We start from the raw sequence: 18070 nt of genomic DNA on the forward strand, positions 1-18070 counted from the left end.
TAAATAAATAAAATCTTCCTAAAAAATTAAAGTATAATGTAGCTGAAACAGTGTATTTGCTATTAAAAACATGATGGTAGAAAAAACAATGCTCTTAAAAAGATACAGCTTAATGAATTAATGACTTTGGGGAAAATGTTTACCAATTCCTGGATGGAATTTTAACATTTTCAAGCATTAGTACTTTATTTTTTTTTTAAGATTTTATTTATTCATGAGAGACACAGAGAGAGAGAGAGAGGCAGAGACACAGGCAGAGGGAGAAGCAGGCTCCCTGCACGGAGCCCGACGCAGGACTCGATCCCAGGTCTCCAGGATCACACCCTGGGCCGAATGCAGGCGCCAAACCGCTGAGCCACCCAGGGATCCCCGCATTAGTACTTTAAATTATGGATTGTGTGCAACTTCTCTAATTCTCCTAACAATGAATTTGTTCAAAATAAAATACTCTGTCATTTAGTTTCCAGATGAAACACAAATCAGAAATATTTTAAAATTTGGACAAGGTTCCCCAAACTATGTGATTAATTGGTTGTATAAGTTATTTTTATATTAGATATTAGGCCAAAAAGAAAAGGGGGAAAAAAAGTCTTCCTGAAATGTGTTCCTAAACCTCTTGAATCCACATCTAAATCTGTGTGTTGGAGGAATACTCCACGGTGCTTCTAGAGGCAGCCTGTTAACACTCTTTACGTAACGAGCAATTCTTTTCCTGTGCTGATAATTTTTCCATGTGAAAAGTACTTTACAATTGGATAGTTGTCTGCATAAAGATAAATGTTGAAACATGAGATAAAGGACAGAAATCAGAGAGCATAGACGCAATAGAAAGGACTAAAGACAGGACCAAAGGTAGCATCTGCTCTTAAGTGGTGGAAGGAGAAAGAAGTAACAGAAAAATAAATAATAAATGTGGCTCAGGGCGGGATACCCAGCAAGGATGCCCAGGAAGCTGAAGGAGGGGAGGTCAAGATGCAAAGGATGGTCCCGCAGCGTGTCGAGAGACCCAAGACAAACGGAACAACTGGTATACACCTGGACATTTCCACCGAGATGTCCTAGATTATGTCTTGAAATAGTTTTTCTGAGTTGGAAGTCTCATTTGTCTCTTTGCTCTCTTGCACTTAAAAGTGAGTACCAAGCAAAGGCTGAGTGTTTCAGATTTGATAGTATTCCCAGTATATACATTTACTAAGAGTATTTACCATAAAGCACTAACCTGAACAGTATTTACCCAAGCATAACAAAAAATAGGATTTAACTATGAAACGGTCGTATTACGACACTAGAGAAGACCTATTTTTCGTACTTGTTAACGCATTTATATCCTTACACACTCACAAATACCTCCAGGTGCTCCACACACGAGATAGCAAAGAAGTCCAGAGCGAGACCCTAGTTTTAGTCTCACCTCTGGCTCCAGCCCATTTCTGTATGAATTTTGGGTAGTTCGTTTTAAGTCTATGTCTGCTCTGTCTAATATGGTAGCCACCAGCCACTTGTGGCTGTTTAAATTTAAACTAATTAAAAGTGAATAAAATTTGAATTCAGTTCTTCTCTCTTATTAAGCTACATTATAAATGCTGGGTAACTGCATACCTAAGTTCTCTTGGATAACACTCATCTAAATCCTTTAACTGAAATTATTCATCACTGACCACAAACATAGTATTTGTTTATAATGAGGATAGGCAAATTCTAAATGTAACAAACTAATTGAAACTATATTATGTGCCCTTAGCATTTCTGTGCCTCTGCATCTCTGTGTGTCTCTCATGAATAAGTAAATAAATAACATCTTTAATAAGTAAATAAAATACTTCATCTAGTTTTTTCAGCATCAAACAATATATTGCAACGAACAACACATTTTAATTTATAAAAATATTATTAGTGGCTCTATAGAATTAATAATTCATTTAGCTTTCACTAATGATTTTTTTCTTACTGTAATTTAACTTCCATATTTTACCCTCACCATTAATATAAATTTCAAGTAGCAATCAGTACACTGTAGAGAAATTCTAAAATGTAGAGAATGTAATAGGGGATAAAGTATTAATCCTGCCATCTTACAAAGATTTTTGAGAGATCTTTATTTTTTTTTTTAAGATTTTATTTATTTATTCATGAGAGACACAGAGAGAGGCAGAGACACAGGCAGAGGGAGAAGCAGGCTCCTGCAGGGACCCCGGGGTCTCACCCTGGGCCGAAGGCAGACACTCAACCGCTGAGCCACCGAGGCGTCCCCTTAAGAGATCTTTAATAAATAAAGGATCAAGTTTCCAGTTTTATGGTCCATGTAAAAATAAGCATCCTTCCTCCTGGTCAGCACCTTGTGCATGCAACACATTGAATCTAGTTCTTTTGATTGTCGGGGTTTTTTTCTCAGGGGATTTTCACGGTAGACTGTGACTTCCAAAGGAATGGAAATGCACAAACTGGCAAAAGAAGATCGGTTTGGCCTACAGTAGCCATTCGTTAGTTTAACTCATCTGATATGGGAAAAGGGATGCGCTCAGAATCCAGCGAACCCCTAGAAAAGGAGAAATTCTACGGCTTCTAACCCACAGGTAGTGGGGATCCGCTGGCCTTAGACGGCAGGCCTCAGAGGCCCCCACTGACTTCTCTAGTGAATGACCAGGCGATGCAATGACCGCGCGTTGTCATTCAGTTGTGGTTGAACCCTAACTAGGCTGGGATGGCATTTTCTAGATGGGGAGAGAGTGGGGACCACTGCGGCTAAATATGAGGCATTAGTAACTGGTCGTTTACATCCCTTGTTTCCATTAGAGGCAACTACTCTGGATGTTCCCCTTTTGAACACCTTTTCTCTCCTTTTTCCTGACTCTGAGAACTGGGTAATCTTTAGTGACATAAATGGAATAGCTTAATTCTAAGGGACTCTTGGGGAGAACCACTGGCTCATTAAGATGGTTATTACAGAAAATGTTTTAAATACAGAAAAGTACAAAGAAAGGAAAATCATCTGTAATAATACCACCAAGAGATAATCATTGCTTACATTTGGACGTATAGCCTATCCTTTTTACATGTATACACAGGAAAAAATTTATATATATTTCTATTTATATATATTATTTACATAATTGGAACCTACTGTTCTATAACATACTTTTTCACTTAATGGTTGGTGACGTTTCCCACCTCTGTAAATATTCTTCAAGAATATGATTTTTTGGGCAGCCCCGGTGGCTCAGTGATTTAGCGCCGCTGTCAGCCCAGGGCGTGATCCTGGAGACCCAGAATCGAGTCCCACGTCGGGCTCCCACCATGGAGCCTGCTTCTCCCTCTGCCTGTGTCTCTGCCCCCCCTCCATGTCTTTCATGAATAAATAAATAAAATCTTTTTAAAAAGAATATGATTTTTAATGTTTATATATTCATTATATAAACAATTATATATACATTAATAATATTAATGTATCCTATTATTTATTTAACAAATCTCCCATGACTTAATTTTGAATTGGGTTGTTTTCAGTTTTTTCCTATTACAGACAATAGTATATTAAACGTCTTTGCACATCTTTGTGCAAATCTCCAATTTTTTTAAGATACATTCTTTGTAGTGAAATGATAGAAACAAAGAATATAAAAATGTTAAAGATTTCTAAAATAGGGATGCCTGGGTGGCTCAGTGGTTGAGCGTCTGTCTTTGGCTCAGGGTGTGATCCTGGAGTCCTGGGATCGAGTCCCGCATCGGGCTCCGTGCAGGGAGCCTGCTTCTCCTCTCTCTGCCTGTGTCTCTGCCTCTCTCTCTCTGTGTGTCTCATGAATAAATAAATAAAATCTTTAAAAAAATTTAAAAAAAAGATTTCTAAAATATATATATTGTCAGATTACTCTCAAGGAAGTTTGTACCATTGTAGACTCCCACTGGCATTGCACATTTCCCAACAACCATCTAAATTACGCATTGACATTTCTTTTAAATGTAGATTTTTTTTAAAACACTGGCACCTCATTTTAATTTGCACTCCTTGATTTACTGGTAATATTGCATGTTTTTCTTAAGTTTTGACCTTTTACCTATGTCCCTGTGACTTACTTGCTCATTGCCCACTTTGGGGAGGAGGATTTTTTTTTTTTAGTGTTTTTTTGTAACAACCCCTTGTAGTTGATGGATATGATCCCCTTATCATGTGTTATATGATTTCCCCCAAGCCTCTAGTTTGACTTTTGATTCTGCTTGTATTTCCAAAGTTATTTTCCTGTTCTGTATATGGAAGAAAATATAACATGTAAATGGCAACAAAATATTTTGTATCTTTACTATATAAATATCCTTCTAGGCAACTATAAACTATTTTTTCTTATTATTAATCTCTCCTTTGTCCTGAACATTGAGTGTGTGTGTGTGTGTGTGTATGTATTTTATATAAATATTTAGTGATTAGGTTTGAAGGTAAAATATCTAGAAAATAACCACCCACTTTTTCCCTATGAAGTATAAGTTAATTAAGCCTGACTTGACAGTGGCTATTTACTCTCCTTCCTATTGAATAGCTAATCCAATTCATTCAAAACTTCATTTGACCTTAAAAAGAAGCAAAACTGGGGCACCTGGGTGATTCAGCTGGTCGAGCATCCAACTCTTGGTTTCCCCTTGAGTCATGATCCGGGGTCATGAGAGGAGTGAGATGGAGCCCCTTGTTGGGCTCTGTACTCAGTGGAGAGTCTGCTTCCCCTCTATCTCTCCCTCTGCTCTCCCTGCCCCCATGCACTCTCTCCAGAATAAACAAACAAATCTTAAAAAAAAAAAAAAAGGGAAAAAGGAAACTGATCTGTCAATCATGTTCTTCACGAAGACGCAAGTAACCTATGCAAATCCTGCAACGAGACCATATAATGAACTGCATATACAACAAAAAATTCTTCAGAGCTGAAGATCATATTTTCTGAAAATGTCATATGATCTAGGATCTACTCTTTTTTTTTTAATTTTTATTTATTTATGATAGTCACAGAGAGAGAGAGAGGCAGAGACACAGGCAGAGGGAGAAGCAGGCTCCATGCACCGGGAGCCTGATGTGGGATTCGATCTCGGGTCTCCAGGATCGCGCCCTGGGCCAAAGGCAGGCGCCAAACCGCTGTGCCACCCAGGGATCCCCAGGATCTACTCTTATTTTGTTATAATTTTGCACCAATCGCACACATAGCTCATATAATATAGTTATAAAATGTTCTCTGTGATACACATTGCTTTACAATTTTTTTCTCCATCAAAGTACCTACACTACCCACAAAATTTCACATCATATTCTTTCTCTCCATGGTATCCTAATTGATAGAAAATTAAACTAACCTATTATTTGTACATAAAGGTGATGATGGCATAGTTCTTCTAAGTCTATATTTTATGAGTATATTAAAACAATTTGCTTCAACAAAAGTCATAACTATTTTGAGTATTTAATCCTCATTCTGTTTTTCTGCTGGAATGAGTTCTTTCTTGTGCGATGTTCTAAATTCGCAATATCTTTTAAAAAATTGACTGGTTATATCAGTTTTCCTTACAATGACTAAAATTATCATAGAAAATTTGTTTTTTTTTTCGGGACAAACTTGTCGGAATCAAATTTAAAACACTCACTAGCATATTCTCTATAATGCTATTCTTCCAAGAAATATAAGAGTAACCAAAAAAGGCATATTTTGAAGAAAAATACTTGTGGAAATAAGTATATACAGTACAATGTTGTAAGTTGTGAATATTCAGTAAATGAGCCATGACTGCCTATTCAAGACTATCTCACTAAAATTAATCAGTGTGCTTTTTAAAATAATTTGCTCTTCTGAAAAGAGTTTATAAACATGTAGGAGATATGCAAAATTTATAAAGCTGTAAATAGAACTTGCTAGTTCTGCATAATTGGCAAATTGCACTTGTGCTAAAATTCTCCAGGCCACAGCTGGAAATTGCAATGTAGATAATATTTTATGCATCTTATTAGAATGAGGAAGGTGATTGTATTTCTAGGAAAATATTTTACTTACAAATCGTGTATTTTGGACTAAGGATAAAATGTTTGGTAAATGTTTTCTTCAGTGAATTATACACGTTTTGCTCCTTAACCCTGGTTTTGAGAGGCCCCAAAACAAAGCGATCCTGGTATTTAAAGTGCGTGGGCTTAAGAGTAAGGATTTAAGAGTAAGAGGTTGAGAGATGAGGACAAGAGTCTCCAGTCACCTAGTACCTAGTGGTTGAGATCTGCATGCTCTTGTGACAGAGCAAACAGGCTTTGGATGTTTAGATAGTGGTGGGTGGAAGATTGAGGCACTATAAACACTGACTTTAAGAACTTTGAACCCCAGGAGAGCCCTCCCAGTACCAGCATTGGTGGAGAAGCTTGGAGGAGTCTGAGCTTGGCTGGTTAGCAGGTCGCAAAGAATCATAGGAATGGCTGGAAGAGCATGGGGAAGAGGATGCAGTTATAAAGACATATTTTTAAGCACTTTGAAATCGGTACCATATTTTTAATTCCTCTCAGTTAACTGAAAATCATTGTGTGGCTCTAAGAAGAGAGGGCAGTAAGTGCTGGGGCTGGAAGTAGAACTTAGGCCTGAGTGACTCCAAAGCTCAAGCTTTCCACCACTATGTCATACTGCCATTTGGTGCCTAACTGTGGGGCCTGTGGGTGCATGTGTGGGCATTACCCCTTATATTTTTAATTTTCTTTTTAAAATTAAAAAATGGGATGTTGACACTGTTTTGTAAAACTGTTTCCCTCACCAAGTATCATATTCATGTAAGACTTTAGGCTTCGGAGAACTCTGGTAACGATGGCTCCAGGTATGTAACCTCGAAGCTGATAACCGTATTTAAATAAAAACCAATTCCCTCCATAAGGAACAGTCCCAGAAGGCCACACCAAACCTACCACTGACTCGTGCCATTTATCTGACAGCCAGACAGCCAGCCAGCCAGCCCCGAAGACGTGATGAGGGAAAAGACGATGGTTCAATTTTTTTGTCTTTGTAAGAACAGTCCAATTATGGAGACCTCCACGACCATAGACTCACCAACTTTTTCCCACTTGGAATGATTTGCACTAGTGTGTAGAAATAGCAGGAACATAATCTTCTCCACTGTGTCCTCAATTAATGTTTCTACTCATTAGGTAATAATAAGTAACAGTGAACTTTCAAAACACTACAACTTTGTTGTTACAGTAAATAAATGCGTTTCCAAGATACACAAGAAGCAGATACGTGAAGTGAGAAAGTTAATTTTTAAACTACTTTTTAACAATACCAGTTATGTTCCACTATGGAGAAACATGTAGTCCTCCATGATAATGTTCTATTATCCTTTTTTTAAATTTTTTATTTATGATAGTCACAAAGAGAGAGGGAGAGAGAGAGAGAGAGGCAGAGACACAGGCAGAGGGAGAAGCAGGCTCCATGCAGGGAGCCCGACGTGGGACTTGATCCTGGGTCTCCAGGATCGCGCCCTGGGCCAAAGGCAAGGCGCCAAACCGCTGCGCCACCCAGGGATTCCCCCCCTTTTTTTTAAGAATAGATTGAGAGACAGAAAGAGAGGCGGGAGGCTTGGGGAAGAAAGGAGGGTAGAGGCAGATTCCCCGCGGAGCAGGGAGGTGAGGGGGGCCGTCTCAGGACCTGGAGATCATGACCTGAGCAGAAGGCAGACAGACGATCAACCAACAGAGCCACCCAGGCACCCCGATGTTTTATTATCCAATTTCCAAGTTGCAGTTCATGATTACATAAAGTCAGATCGTTGGTGTTACTAACATGGAGGCTGGCAAATCACATCCAGGTCCTTAAGATTTGTTCAGTGTTTTGCTCTATATATTCTCGGCCCTTTTCACGGGAGCAAACTAGTCTTTCCCTCTAACTCCTGTGCTATGTGAACAGAGAAATCACAACAAATTTTGGGGTCCCTGCCCCTTAGTAGGGTATAAACATTGTTACCATGAACTTGAATTAAAAATGGATTCTTAAAAAAATAAATAAATAAAATAAAAATAAAAATGGATTCTTGAAAAAAAGAATAAAAAAATAGAAAATGTGCCCCTCAAGCTCTCCATCCTTGTCTGGAATGCATTTTCTCATCTCTAGCATAAGGGATTTAGAATCGGTGAAGGCCAAGCACCATTTCTTTCAACTCTACAAATCTATGCTTCTATTGTTTCCAACAAACCTTATGAAACTTGCCAGAGCAAAACCAGGCAAGCTCCAACGGCAGGCAGTCTCTGAGAGGAGCACAGAGGCGCCTCTTGATTTCTTGGGTGCAGCAGCTAACTGGCTTCAGAATCTCACTTTAGTCGGCAGGCTACGGAACTGGGGCCGGCGGCGTTCAACCTGGATCATGTGGATCAAGGTCAGAGAAAATAGGACTTTCTTATTCAAAATTAGACAAGTGAAAATACAGTTTAAAAACAAAGCGAGAGGACACACTATGGTCAGAAAGCTCCCAGGACAACCTGGTTTTTTAAGGAAGAGGGGCAAGCATCATATAGAGAGATCATCCAAGGGGCGCCTGGGTGGCTCAGTAGGTTGAGCATCTGCCTTTGGCTCAGGTCATGGCCCAGGGTCCTGGGGTGGGGCTGGTGCTCCCTGCTCTGTGGGGAGCCTGCTTCTCCCTCTGCCTCTCCTTTTGCTGCCACCCCCCCACTTGTGCTTTCTCTTGTGCATGCACCCTCTCTCTCTCTCTCAAATAAATAAATAAATAAATAAATAAATAAATAAATAAATAAATTCTTTTTTAAAAAGAGATAGAGAGAGAGATCATCAAGTATTCCTCTATCACAAATCACATAACACTCCTTGGACTAACAGCAAATCACCAGACACTATTCAAAGACGCCTTTTGCAATCTTTTTTTTTTTTTAAAGATTTTATTTATTTATTCCTGAGAGACACAGTGAGAAGCAGAGACACAGAGGGAGAAGCAGGCTCCCTGTGGGGAGCCCGATGTGGGAATTGATCTGGGACCTTGGGACCACGCCCTGAGCTGAAGGCAGTTGTTCAACTGCTGAGCCATCCAGGCATCTCTGCTTTTTGCAATCTTAAAACATCCTTATTTCTGCTCTGTTGCAGCTAATAAAATACTTTCAGGGGCTTTTTTTTTTTTTTTTTTAAGAAGGAAGTCCACTAGGAGCTTAGATGTTAGACGCTAATGTTCCAAGAGATTCTTTGGCATGGAAATCATTTATACTGCCCAGAATCGTAGAAGAATAAGTGATAAGTGGAAAAGAGAAAAAAATTTTTTTAATATTTAGGAAAAAAGAAAAAAGGTCTTCTAAAATAGCAAGCACAAAAAAAGAATTACTTAACATTCATAATCACTGAAGGTATTTAAAGGCTCTGTTGTGTGTCCTTCCTTAAGGCCGCATTTCTACTTTTTAAAAATTCCAGATACTTCATTTGTCCACGTGTTTATTTTTCCTGCATTAAACCATTATGTAACGAAAACACTTCCTGACAATTCCATAAGCAACACAAAGTGCCAGGAAATGCGTGGTACAACATGCCACAGTATCAGTCGGATTCAATCTGCACTGCAGAAACGAAATCAAATCCACCACATAACCGCTCCTCTGGAATCTAACTTCTCAGGGGTGGAATTAGGTGGGTTTCAATCCCAGGTAATCGATGAGGTCCAGTCACCAGAATGGCAAGCATCCGACTGGCCAGCAGCCCATATTGTCACTGGGGCCCGCCAGCGACCGACAGGGAGGTGAATCCCCCCTCCCGCCTGCGAGCCCGGCCTCCTCCTGAACTCCCCCACCGCGGATCTTCTGCAGGCAGAGCTCTCTTTGGAGCTGTGAGAGTTTCATGCGTGGGAAATGAGGAGAATCAAAGCTGCTTTATCCAAAAGCATATGATTGGAAGCCCAGGGGTTGCTGGAAAGACCACATCCTAGTGGTCTCCCTGCGGGGAGCTCATCCAAGTGCGAGACCCTCACATCTTTGCATTTCTTGCACTTTGGGCATCGAAATTGCTGGCCTCCATCCTCTAGCACCGGGGTTTGTTTTCACATTGAGTTCCCTTGGATTTTTTTTTTTTTTTTAACCTACTTTGACAAAAAAAGAGGGAGCCAAATAGGAAAAGAAGGCAGGGGCGGGGAAGGAATAAATCATTATGCAGCTCTCAACCCCCACAGGGAAACAGCAGTACAAGCCCACAGATCCCGAATTGTTAAGCGATGGGGCTGTTTGTTTACAAGTCACAGAATCGGTTATGTAACCAGAAGTTAAGGAAATCAAGGGAATGCTTGAAGGGGAGCAAAGACTGATACTTTTTGAATTAGTCAAGAGACTTTTCCCTGAAAAAGATTCATAGAGACTTTCTGTCTACTTATTTTTAGTTGCTTTATGAATTTAGCTATTGAGGGCTTTTTTTTTTTTTTTTTTTTGGTACCAGGAGTACAGTGTTTCTATGTGGATAATGACCACTCATTTTTATCATTAATTGTAGATACAGAAATACTTCCTCACCGTGGCAGTCAGTAAAGTACCCCCAAGCATTCGTAGGGGAAATTGGATTAGCTTTTTATCTGCTGATCTAAAATTCCTCCGTCTGATTTAGTAGGAGAATGTGTTACACGACAATAGATCAGTTCTAATTTCTCTCCACTCCTCACCCCATAACTTTCTTTTTAATTGGTTGGTTGCTTTGTTTTTGTTTTTTGGTTTTTTGGTTTTGTTTTTGTTTTTTTTTTTTGCTTGAGTTCTGGGACCACTTAATGTTTATAAAATGAAGATTTAAAAAAAAACATTGCAATGTAAATAAAAATATTTTTTTTATCTGAAACTTTGTAAAAATTTCAACCCTAAAAAGTTAAAACATCAAAGTATTTAAGTACTTTGGTTATACGGGGCTCTAGTAAATTTAATAAATAATTTAAATTACTCTCATAAAAGCTCTTCAGACAGTTTTTATGATTTTTTAAATATCTGCATTTATATTTAATATTTTCTAAAAATGTGTTTTTTCCTGAAAACTGTTAGCCAGATTTCAGTGCCAAAAGAGAATATAATCTGATAAGACATTAAACTCAAACTACTGAAGTTTCGTCAAAATATGTTTACGGGATATTGTTTTCTTTCTCATTTAGTTAACTTGTTCTTCAAATTGGGTCAATTTAGTGTTATATGTTACTCCCTACGGAAAATCCTAGGGGAATTGTTGGAGAAGAATTATGTTTTTCACCAGGCAGACAAAAGCTGAATTCAGCCCCTTAGGGAGTCTTCTCAGGGTGTTTTCTGCTAATGGTGCCAGAGCCCCATGACCAGGAGGGAGCTGCACAGCTGAGACGTGGTACCCAGAGGGCTGCTCAGCTCTTGCACCTGTCATAATAGACACCGAGAATAGGGACTGAGTCCAAGTCAATCTTGCACGGTGTGTGCATTTTGTTTGTGTTTAATTTGAGTCTTGGCACAGAGCAGGATATTTGGTGGCCTATATCCTTCAACTAAGTTAGAGGTAGGGCTGAACAGACTCCCTGTCTAAAGATAAGAAGAGTGTAACCAAGTATAATAGAAGCTCTATGCCCATTGGTGATGTTCCCACAAACATGCATTTGCAGCTCAGGAGCATCACAGAGCCTCCAGAGTTGGGGGTTGGATGTTTACCAGCTTAGGACAATGATGTGGGTTTGAAAAGGTCTCTCTGTTGACACTCAGTGAATGTTAAACAGAGGAATATGAGTCCAAATGAAAGGATGAAGATGGATATCGACTCAAGATTCACTTCTCTCGGGACTCCTGGGTGGCTCAGCGATTGAGCATCTGCCTTTGGCCCAGGGCGTAATATCCTGGGGTCCTGGGATCGAGTCCCACATCAGGCTCCCCGCAGGGAGCCTGCTTCTCCCTCTGCCTCTCTGTGTCTCTCATGAATAAATAAATAAAATCTTAAAAAAAAAAAAAAAAAAAGGATTGACTTCTCTCAATTGCTATCCAAGGTTTTAGGTATTTCTGGACCTTAAGGCCATATCATTCCTCTAAAAGACAATGAAGATGATTTATGCAACTTGTGTGGAGGTAAATTGTATGAACACATTTTTATACATATTCATACTTGTACGGGTTATTAATCAGTGTTTACAGATAGTGGTAGTGTGCAGAGGCACCTATGATTTTTTACATTATCTCTATCTTGGGGCACCTGGGTGGCTCAGTCTGTTAAATGTCCGACTCTTGATTTCTGTTCAGGTAGTGATCTCAGGATCGTGGGGTTTAGCTCGGTGTGAGGCTCTGTGCTTTGCTCAGAGTCTGCTTGGGGTTCTTTCTCCCTCTCCCTCTGCCCCTGCCCCCGACCCCCGCTCATGATCTCTCTCTTTTCTTTCTCTAAATAATCAATCTTTAAATAAATAAATAAGAATTATCTTTATCGTGTCCTGTCTGCTGTTCAAAGGCACAGGAAAATATATCATTATCACTTAAAACAATGATAATTATAATAATATTTTACCAATGATACCTTAATTTACATAATGACCTTAACCTTTCAGAGCACTCTTAAGTATATGAGGTAATGTATAGATTGTTAGAGCTAATTCTTACTTGTATACATTTCTCTGAGATGTGAAATGGCATCACATCTTATGAGGTACAGATAGAATGGATCTTAGACATTTGTTTTATTTCGACAATATACTTCATTTCTGTGTGTATATTATGCTTCAATATAAAGTTTAAAGGGCTCTGCAAACATCACATGCCTTTTAACTTGGTATAAAAATCACTGAAACTAAGTGAACCTAAGTCAATTTTCAAGAAAGGATATAGGTAGCTACTGTGTCTTCAATGTAAATTTATAGACGTGTCTTTTTTAAAAGTGATTGTAAACTACCTATCCTTCAAAAATAACTGATGGTTTGATCTCTTCTGGGGATGAGACTCAAGTTTCCTTAGAATGGCTTAGTTTCCTCTCTAAGTCCAGAGGAAGGATAGGGATGGAAAGTATACGTGCACAGGGTATGGCAGCTCTCGGTATTTCCTGGAGATGGTCGTGGGAAGGAGTGGAAAGGGAATGGGCTGTGTGGTCCAATGTTGGGAGTTTGCATCCCTGCTCCGTTCCTTAAGCTCTCACCAAGCCTTCATTTCCTTATCTATAAAATGAGAGTTGCTTTGCAGAATCGGAGCTCAGTACTATGACTGCAGGCAGAAGGACGTCAATCAAATGACCTCTTGGGTTTCTGTTAAGTGCTAGAATTAAATAATTACAAAAAAGATGAACTGATTCCCCTTGAGTAGCGAATAGTTCGAAAACACAACCAAAGATGGCAGGATAAGCTATTAAAATGGCTTTGTAGAACCTCCTTCCTTTGGCTTTTATCAGCTCTAAATGAAGGCTACTCTATTCATAGCCTAAAGCAGTATTTTCACCTCAGGAAAATAATCGTTCCTAGGAAAGCCAAAGTGTTCCTATGCTTAATCCTACTGTTTGAAGTAAGAAGATTTGTTCCTCCCCCACCACCCTTTTTTTTGGCCTGAATTGAAAAACCAAGAACTGTTTTAAATACTTTAAGCAATGATCAAGAGCCATATAAATTCTAAGTTATGAATCACTTGAAGACCTTAATGTAGCACATTATAAATATTAATTAATTCTTACCAACACCTCTGCAGTAAAAGCATTATTATCCCTCCTCCCCTTTTTACCAGGCTGGAAGATGAAGTGTCCATGAGACAAAGCAGTTTTCCCTGGGGACGTGTGGGAAGAAGTTGCCAAGCCAGGAAAGGGAACCAAGGAGGTTGGAATTGGAGCCCTATGTGTTTACAGAGAAAAAAGAGACTCATTCCAGGGCACTTGGCTGGCTCCGTCCGTGGAGCCAACTCTTAATTTTGGGGTTGTGATTTCGAGCCCCACATTGGGTGTAGAGATGACTTAAAAAAAAAAAAAAAAAACCTTCAAAAAATAAAAAAGAGGAGGAAAAAAAGAAGAGACTTGTTCCTCACATATGAAAACATTTCTACTTCTCTTTAGATCGATACAGTTGAGGGGAAGAGGTTGTCCGTCCTACTGAGATCTTCAAAAATATTAGCTCTTTGTTTCCAGGAACTGTGTTCACAAATTATTTGTTGATAATGCCAACACCTCAATCTTTCAGATCTGAACTTACCTGGGAAGCTTCACATTGTTCCTGGAAGTGGATTAAAAATGGAATTTAATAACACTGAAGACCAAAAGCAGAAAGGGAAAACGAAAGATTTTCCTCTTTTGCAGACAAGTTATTTACTTGTTTATTGTAGTTACTACTTTCACATTTTTGTCTCGACAACTGTAATTTGTAAGATGATCTAGAGATTATTTTGTGATTTCTTTCTCTGTCCCAATCCTTTGATGTATAGAAGGCACTCGATAAAGGTTTATTGTCTGAAATACAATTTCCCTTCCAATTATAGATTAACCGATGACTAGTATAGAATATTGTGTACTGGGTAACACAATTTATAAGCAACTTCACTTACTACTCAAGCATTCAGTTAATATAGCACATTTGCTCCTTTCACTGAGTAATTTGTGACTAGAAGAATCCCAAGAATGAGACAGAATTAGCTGTGACTTCAACTCAGTTAGCTTTGGTAAATAAACACCTAGTGTTATTTCTTCTTCAAAAGCTAAACATTTGATAACAGCAGTATGATTTATGATTTAAAAAAAAAAAACAGAGATTGAATGTGTCAAGAGCTGGAATAACATACATTCATCCAAATTTTATTTTTCAAAAAAAACCCACTTATCCCAGCCAAGAATAAATGCTAGAGGCTGCTTGACTTTCAGAATTAGAGAGTATGAAAAATGGAATCCACCATCACTGGGTAGTTTTTTTTTTTTTTCTGTAATAAACTGCAATATTGGTTTATATAGCATCCATATAACTCTTCTCTGTCATACTTTTGGAGTTGTGATGTTTAAAATAACACCTTGAAATTGTTGACTGTAATGTAGAAAAATAGAATTGAATTTAGTCTTATGAGATGGGTCTCAACTTCGAGGCACTGCAGTGTATTTATGAAAATGAGCCTTGCAAATGTTTTCCACTAGAATATTTATGGATATAGTAATTTAGTTAGTCATTCCCCAGAGTAGATTGTGACATGCCAGTAGTAGTGTCCAGTTGCAACTAGAGAAAGACATTAAAAAAAAAACCAAAAACACTTTAAAAACCTTAAGGAAAACCCCACTCCTGTCTCGTTTTGCTTTTTGTCATAGATTGGTACTAAGTTAAAAAGGTCCACACATTTGAGAAACTGTCTTCATGACTTTTTTTTTCTAACAGACTGCTTCCTTTCCTGTTTCTGGGTTAAAATAAGTAACTCCTGAGATTTTAATTTTAGTTTCTCATGCAAGACAAAACCAGTTGCTTTATATTATTATGTCCTGAGCCAGGAATTGAGGCCAACAGTCACGAAAAGACAATTACAAGTTGACTTTCTGTCTCTTGTAGGTTAATACCAGCAAAGAAGAGAATGGGTTGTTTATATCCTTAAAAATATCTTCAGAAGAAAAGAAAGGGTCTTCATCTGACTATTAGTCATGTTGTTTCCTACTCTTTTTTGGGGGGCGTAAAGAATTTAGAAATATCAGTCAAGCCCTCATTGTCAGAAATTACTGAGTTTAAGTTCATGCTAATGCCACTACTGCTATTGATAGTTGTATATCCAATAAGACTAAAGCCATTGACGTACATTTTGAGAACCCTGGCAGACTGGTGTTCTTGCCACCGTGCATTTTAGAGACCTTTCTAAATCATCGGTTCCATGAAATAGAGCAAAGAACCTAAGAAAAAAATATTAGGCGAGATTGTTTCATTGAGCTCTTTCCCCTCTGGGGCCTATTAAGTTCTATACAAACAAGGCTGCCTCTTATTTTGGCTTATTTGGTGTTGCTACACACCTCTCGGGCAAGTGGAGCCAGCCCTCTAGAACTGCTTCATCTCGAACAGTTTGTTATTCACATTTTGGTTGCTTTTTTTTTTTTTCCCCAGTGCCTGTGTCTCTGTGCATGATGTCAGAGTCTCTGATACTGATAAAATCAGCCGAAGGTAGCTGGGGATGCAAGTGTTCCACGACAGGACATTCACGCAGCACTGAGTATAGCTCGTTCCCTGGCACGAGCTGTAGGACATCTGGGCAGCAAAACAACAACAAACCCCAGCCCTGTTCAGAAATGCCCCCTCCCCTCCCTCGCATGGTCACAACGGCTTGGTGCCCGAGAAGTACAGAGACAGGCCATTCTCAAAGCCCGTGTCCTCGAGGTGACGCGTGCAGAAGCCACCTGTGTGGACATTTCATCACTTGGAGTCTCTGATTCAGGGGTATCACCATTTGTCGGAGCCAAAGAGCAAAACCGTGTTTAGTTTGGCCTCGTGACATTCACGCTTGGAAAAATCTCAGGGTTGCAAAGCCTTCTTCACATTCACTCTCAAACACCCGTTGCTGTTCATGAGGGATAACCACGTACGCCGAAAAGAAAACATGCCCTTTAGAATTGAACTTGGACCTTGGGGATGAAGGGATCTCCCCAGCTAATAGCTGATGGGCATTGCACAGTCTTGAATTTGCTCCCTGCTGACCTGACATCATTGAATTTGGAGAGGCAGAGCCAGGTTCATCCAGGGGTAGTAGAGAAGAAAACTGTTTTGAAAAAATAAAAAGAAGAAGAAGAAGAAGAAGAAAGAACAAAAGGTGATTATAATTCAGGCTTTTAAATTAAGTCACAGAAATCCCTACCTAATTATACCATGAAAACAAGCTCTTGCTCCAAGTTCCTGGGAAAGACAAGGTTGTGGTGGATTTATTCTTGTTTACGGCTTTCCAACAACCACACCAGCTTGATCCACTCTTTTTTTTTTTCTTAAAGTAATATGATTAGACTCCTCGAAAAAAAAACTAGATGAAATATTTCAATTTGGAAACCAATTTTCATTTCATTCTTAAGGATTCGTGGTAAAGGGAAACAAATGGTAAAAAAAAAAAAAAAAAAAAAAATTATCTCGGCCCACAGAAAATAACAAACCTTGAGTTATTTTCCCATCATTAACCTTCTTGACGCCGAATGGGAACTAGAGGCCAGCCAGTCACCGACGCATCAAAGTGCAGAGAATCATAGGAATCGCCGAGAGGAGACAAAAAGCACCCAAAAGACAGTTCTTGCCTTTAAAAACGTGTAAGGCAAGATGTCAGTGCAAATCCCGTGGACAAGGTTACATTTACTTTCTTGCCTTGAACTTCTCTCTCTCCCTTTTGCAAAAGACAGTGGACTAAGGGGTCAGAGGAGGTGGGGGCGTGGGGGGTGGGAGGGGGAGTCGAGATCCTCAGTAATCTATGAAGTGGGGGTGTAGGCGGATCTCTGAACGATCGGGGCCCTTACCCATCTTCGTAAAAGCATAGGGATTAAGAGGACAGGCTTTGAAAATAGATGAATCTGAGCCTGGTCACTTGAACCTTTCCAAGTCCCTGTTTCCTTATCTGTCAAACGGGAGCTACACGGCTGCTCTCCGGTGTGGCCGAAGGATTTAGCAAGGGCTTGGCAAAGAGCAAGAGCTCAAATAAACAGTCGTCTTTATTATTCTCAACAATGGATAGTGGCTAATATCTATGGGACACTAATGCTGCTGGTATGCGGTGTTCCTGAGCCTCCCCTCTGGTATTTGTCAGTGGCCCGACCGGCTGTGCAGGAAGTGGCTCGTACAGCTGTGTAACCTTGGTAGTTTTCTTCTTGGGTTTGATCCAAAGGCTGACTCAATGTACTGCCCCTGCTGGAGGAGTCCGGTAGGGGTTGGAGGGGGGGTTGGAGGGGGTAAGAAGGTTAAAAGACTCCAGCAGGCCTAGTGAGGATTATACAACTGGGAACAGGCCTCGGCCACCTCGGCCACGCCAGAACCACGGCAGGCACCTCTTGGCCTTGCAGCCTTTGGGACTGAGTAGCTGTGGGAGTTTGGGGTGGGTCTCCCTGGTGTTCTGCAGACAGCACGGAGTGTTTTCACTGCGTCCGGCTAAGCTACGCTAACTCCGGGGTTGGGAGCCTGGGGTGCACGCTTTGGAGACGAAACCCTGTTTTAGAACAAAGGG

The 18070-nt window shown here is 39.7% G+C and overlaps 1 long non-coding RNA gene across 1 annotated transcript; it reads left to right on the top strand.

The window, feature by feature from the left end:
- The first annotated feature begins 8228 nt into the window (after positions 1-8228).
- Positions 8229-17577, top strand: LOC111097805. Its single transcript, XR_005365260.1, has 2 exons — positions 8229-8367; positions 15985-17577. It is a non-coding gene; the product is annotated as an uncharacterized LOC111097805 (long non-coding RNA).
- Positions 17578-18070: the final 493 nt, after the last annotated feature.

The sequence above is a fragment of the Canis lupus genome, chromosome 10 (assembly GCF_011100685.1).
Source record: "Canis lupus familiaris isolate Mischka breed German Shepherd chromosome 10, alternate assembly UU_Cfam_GSD_1.0, whole genome shotgun sequence".
Classification (NCBI taxonomy): Eukaryota; Metazoa; Chordata; class Mammalia; order Carnivora; family Canidae; genus Canis; species Canis lupus.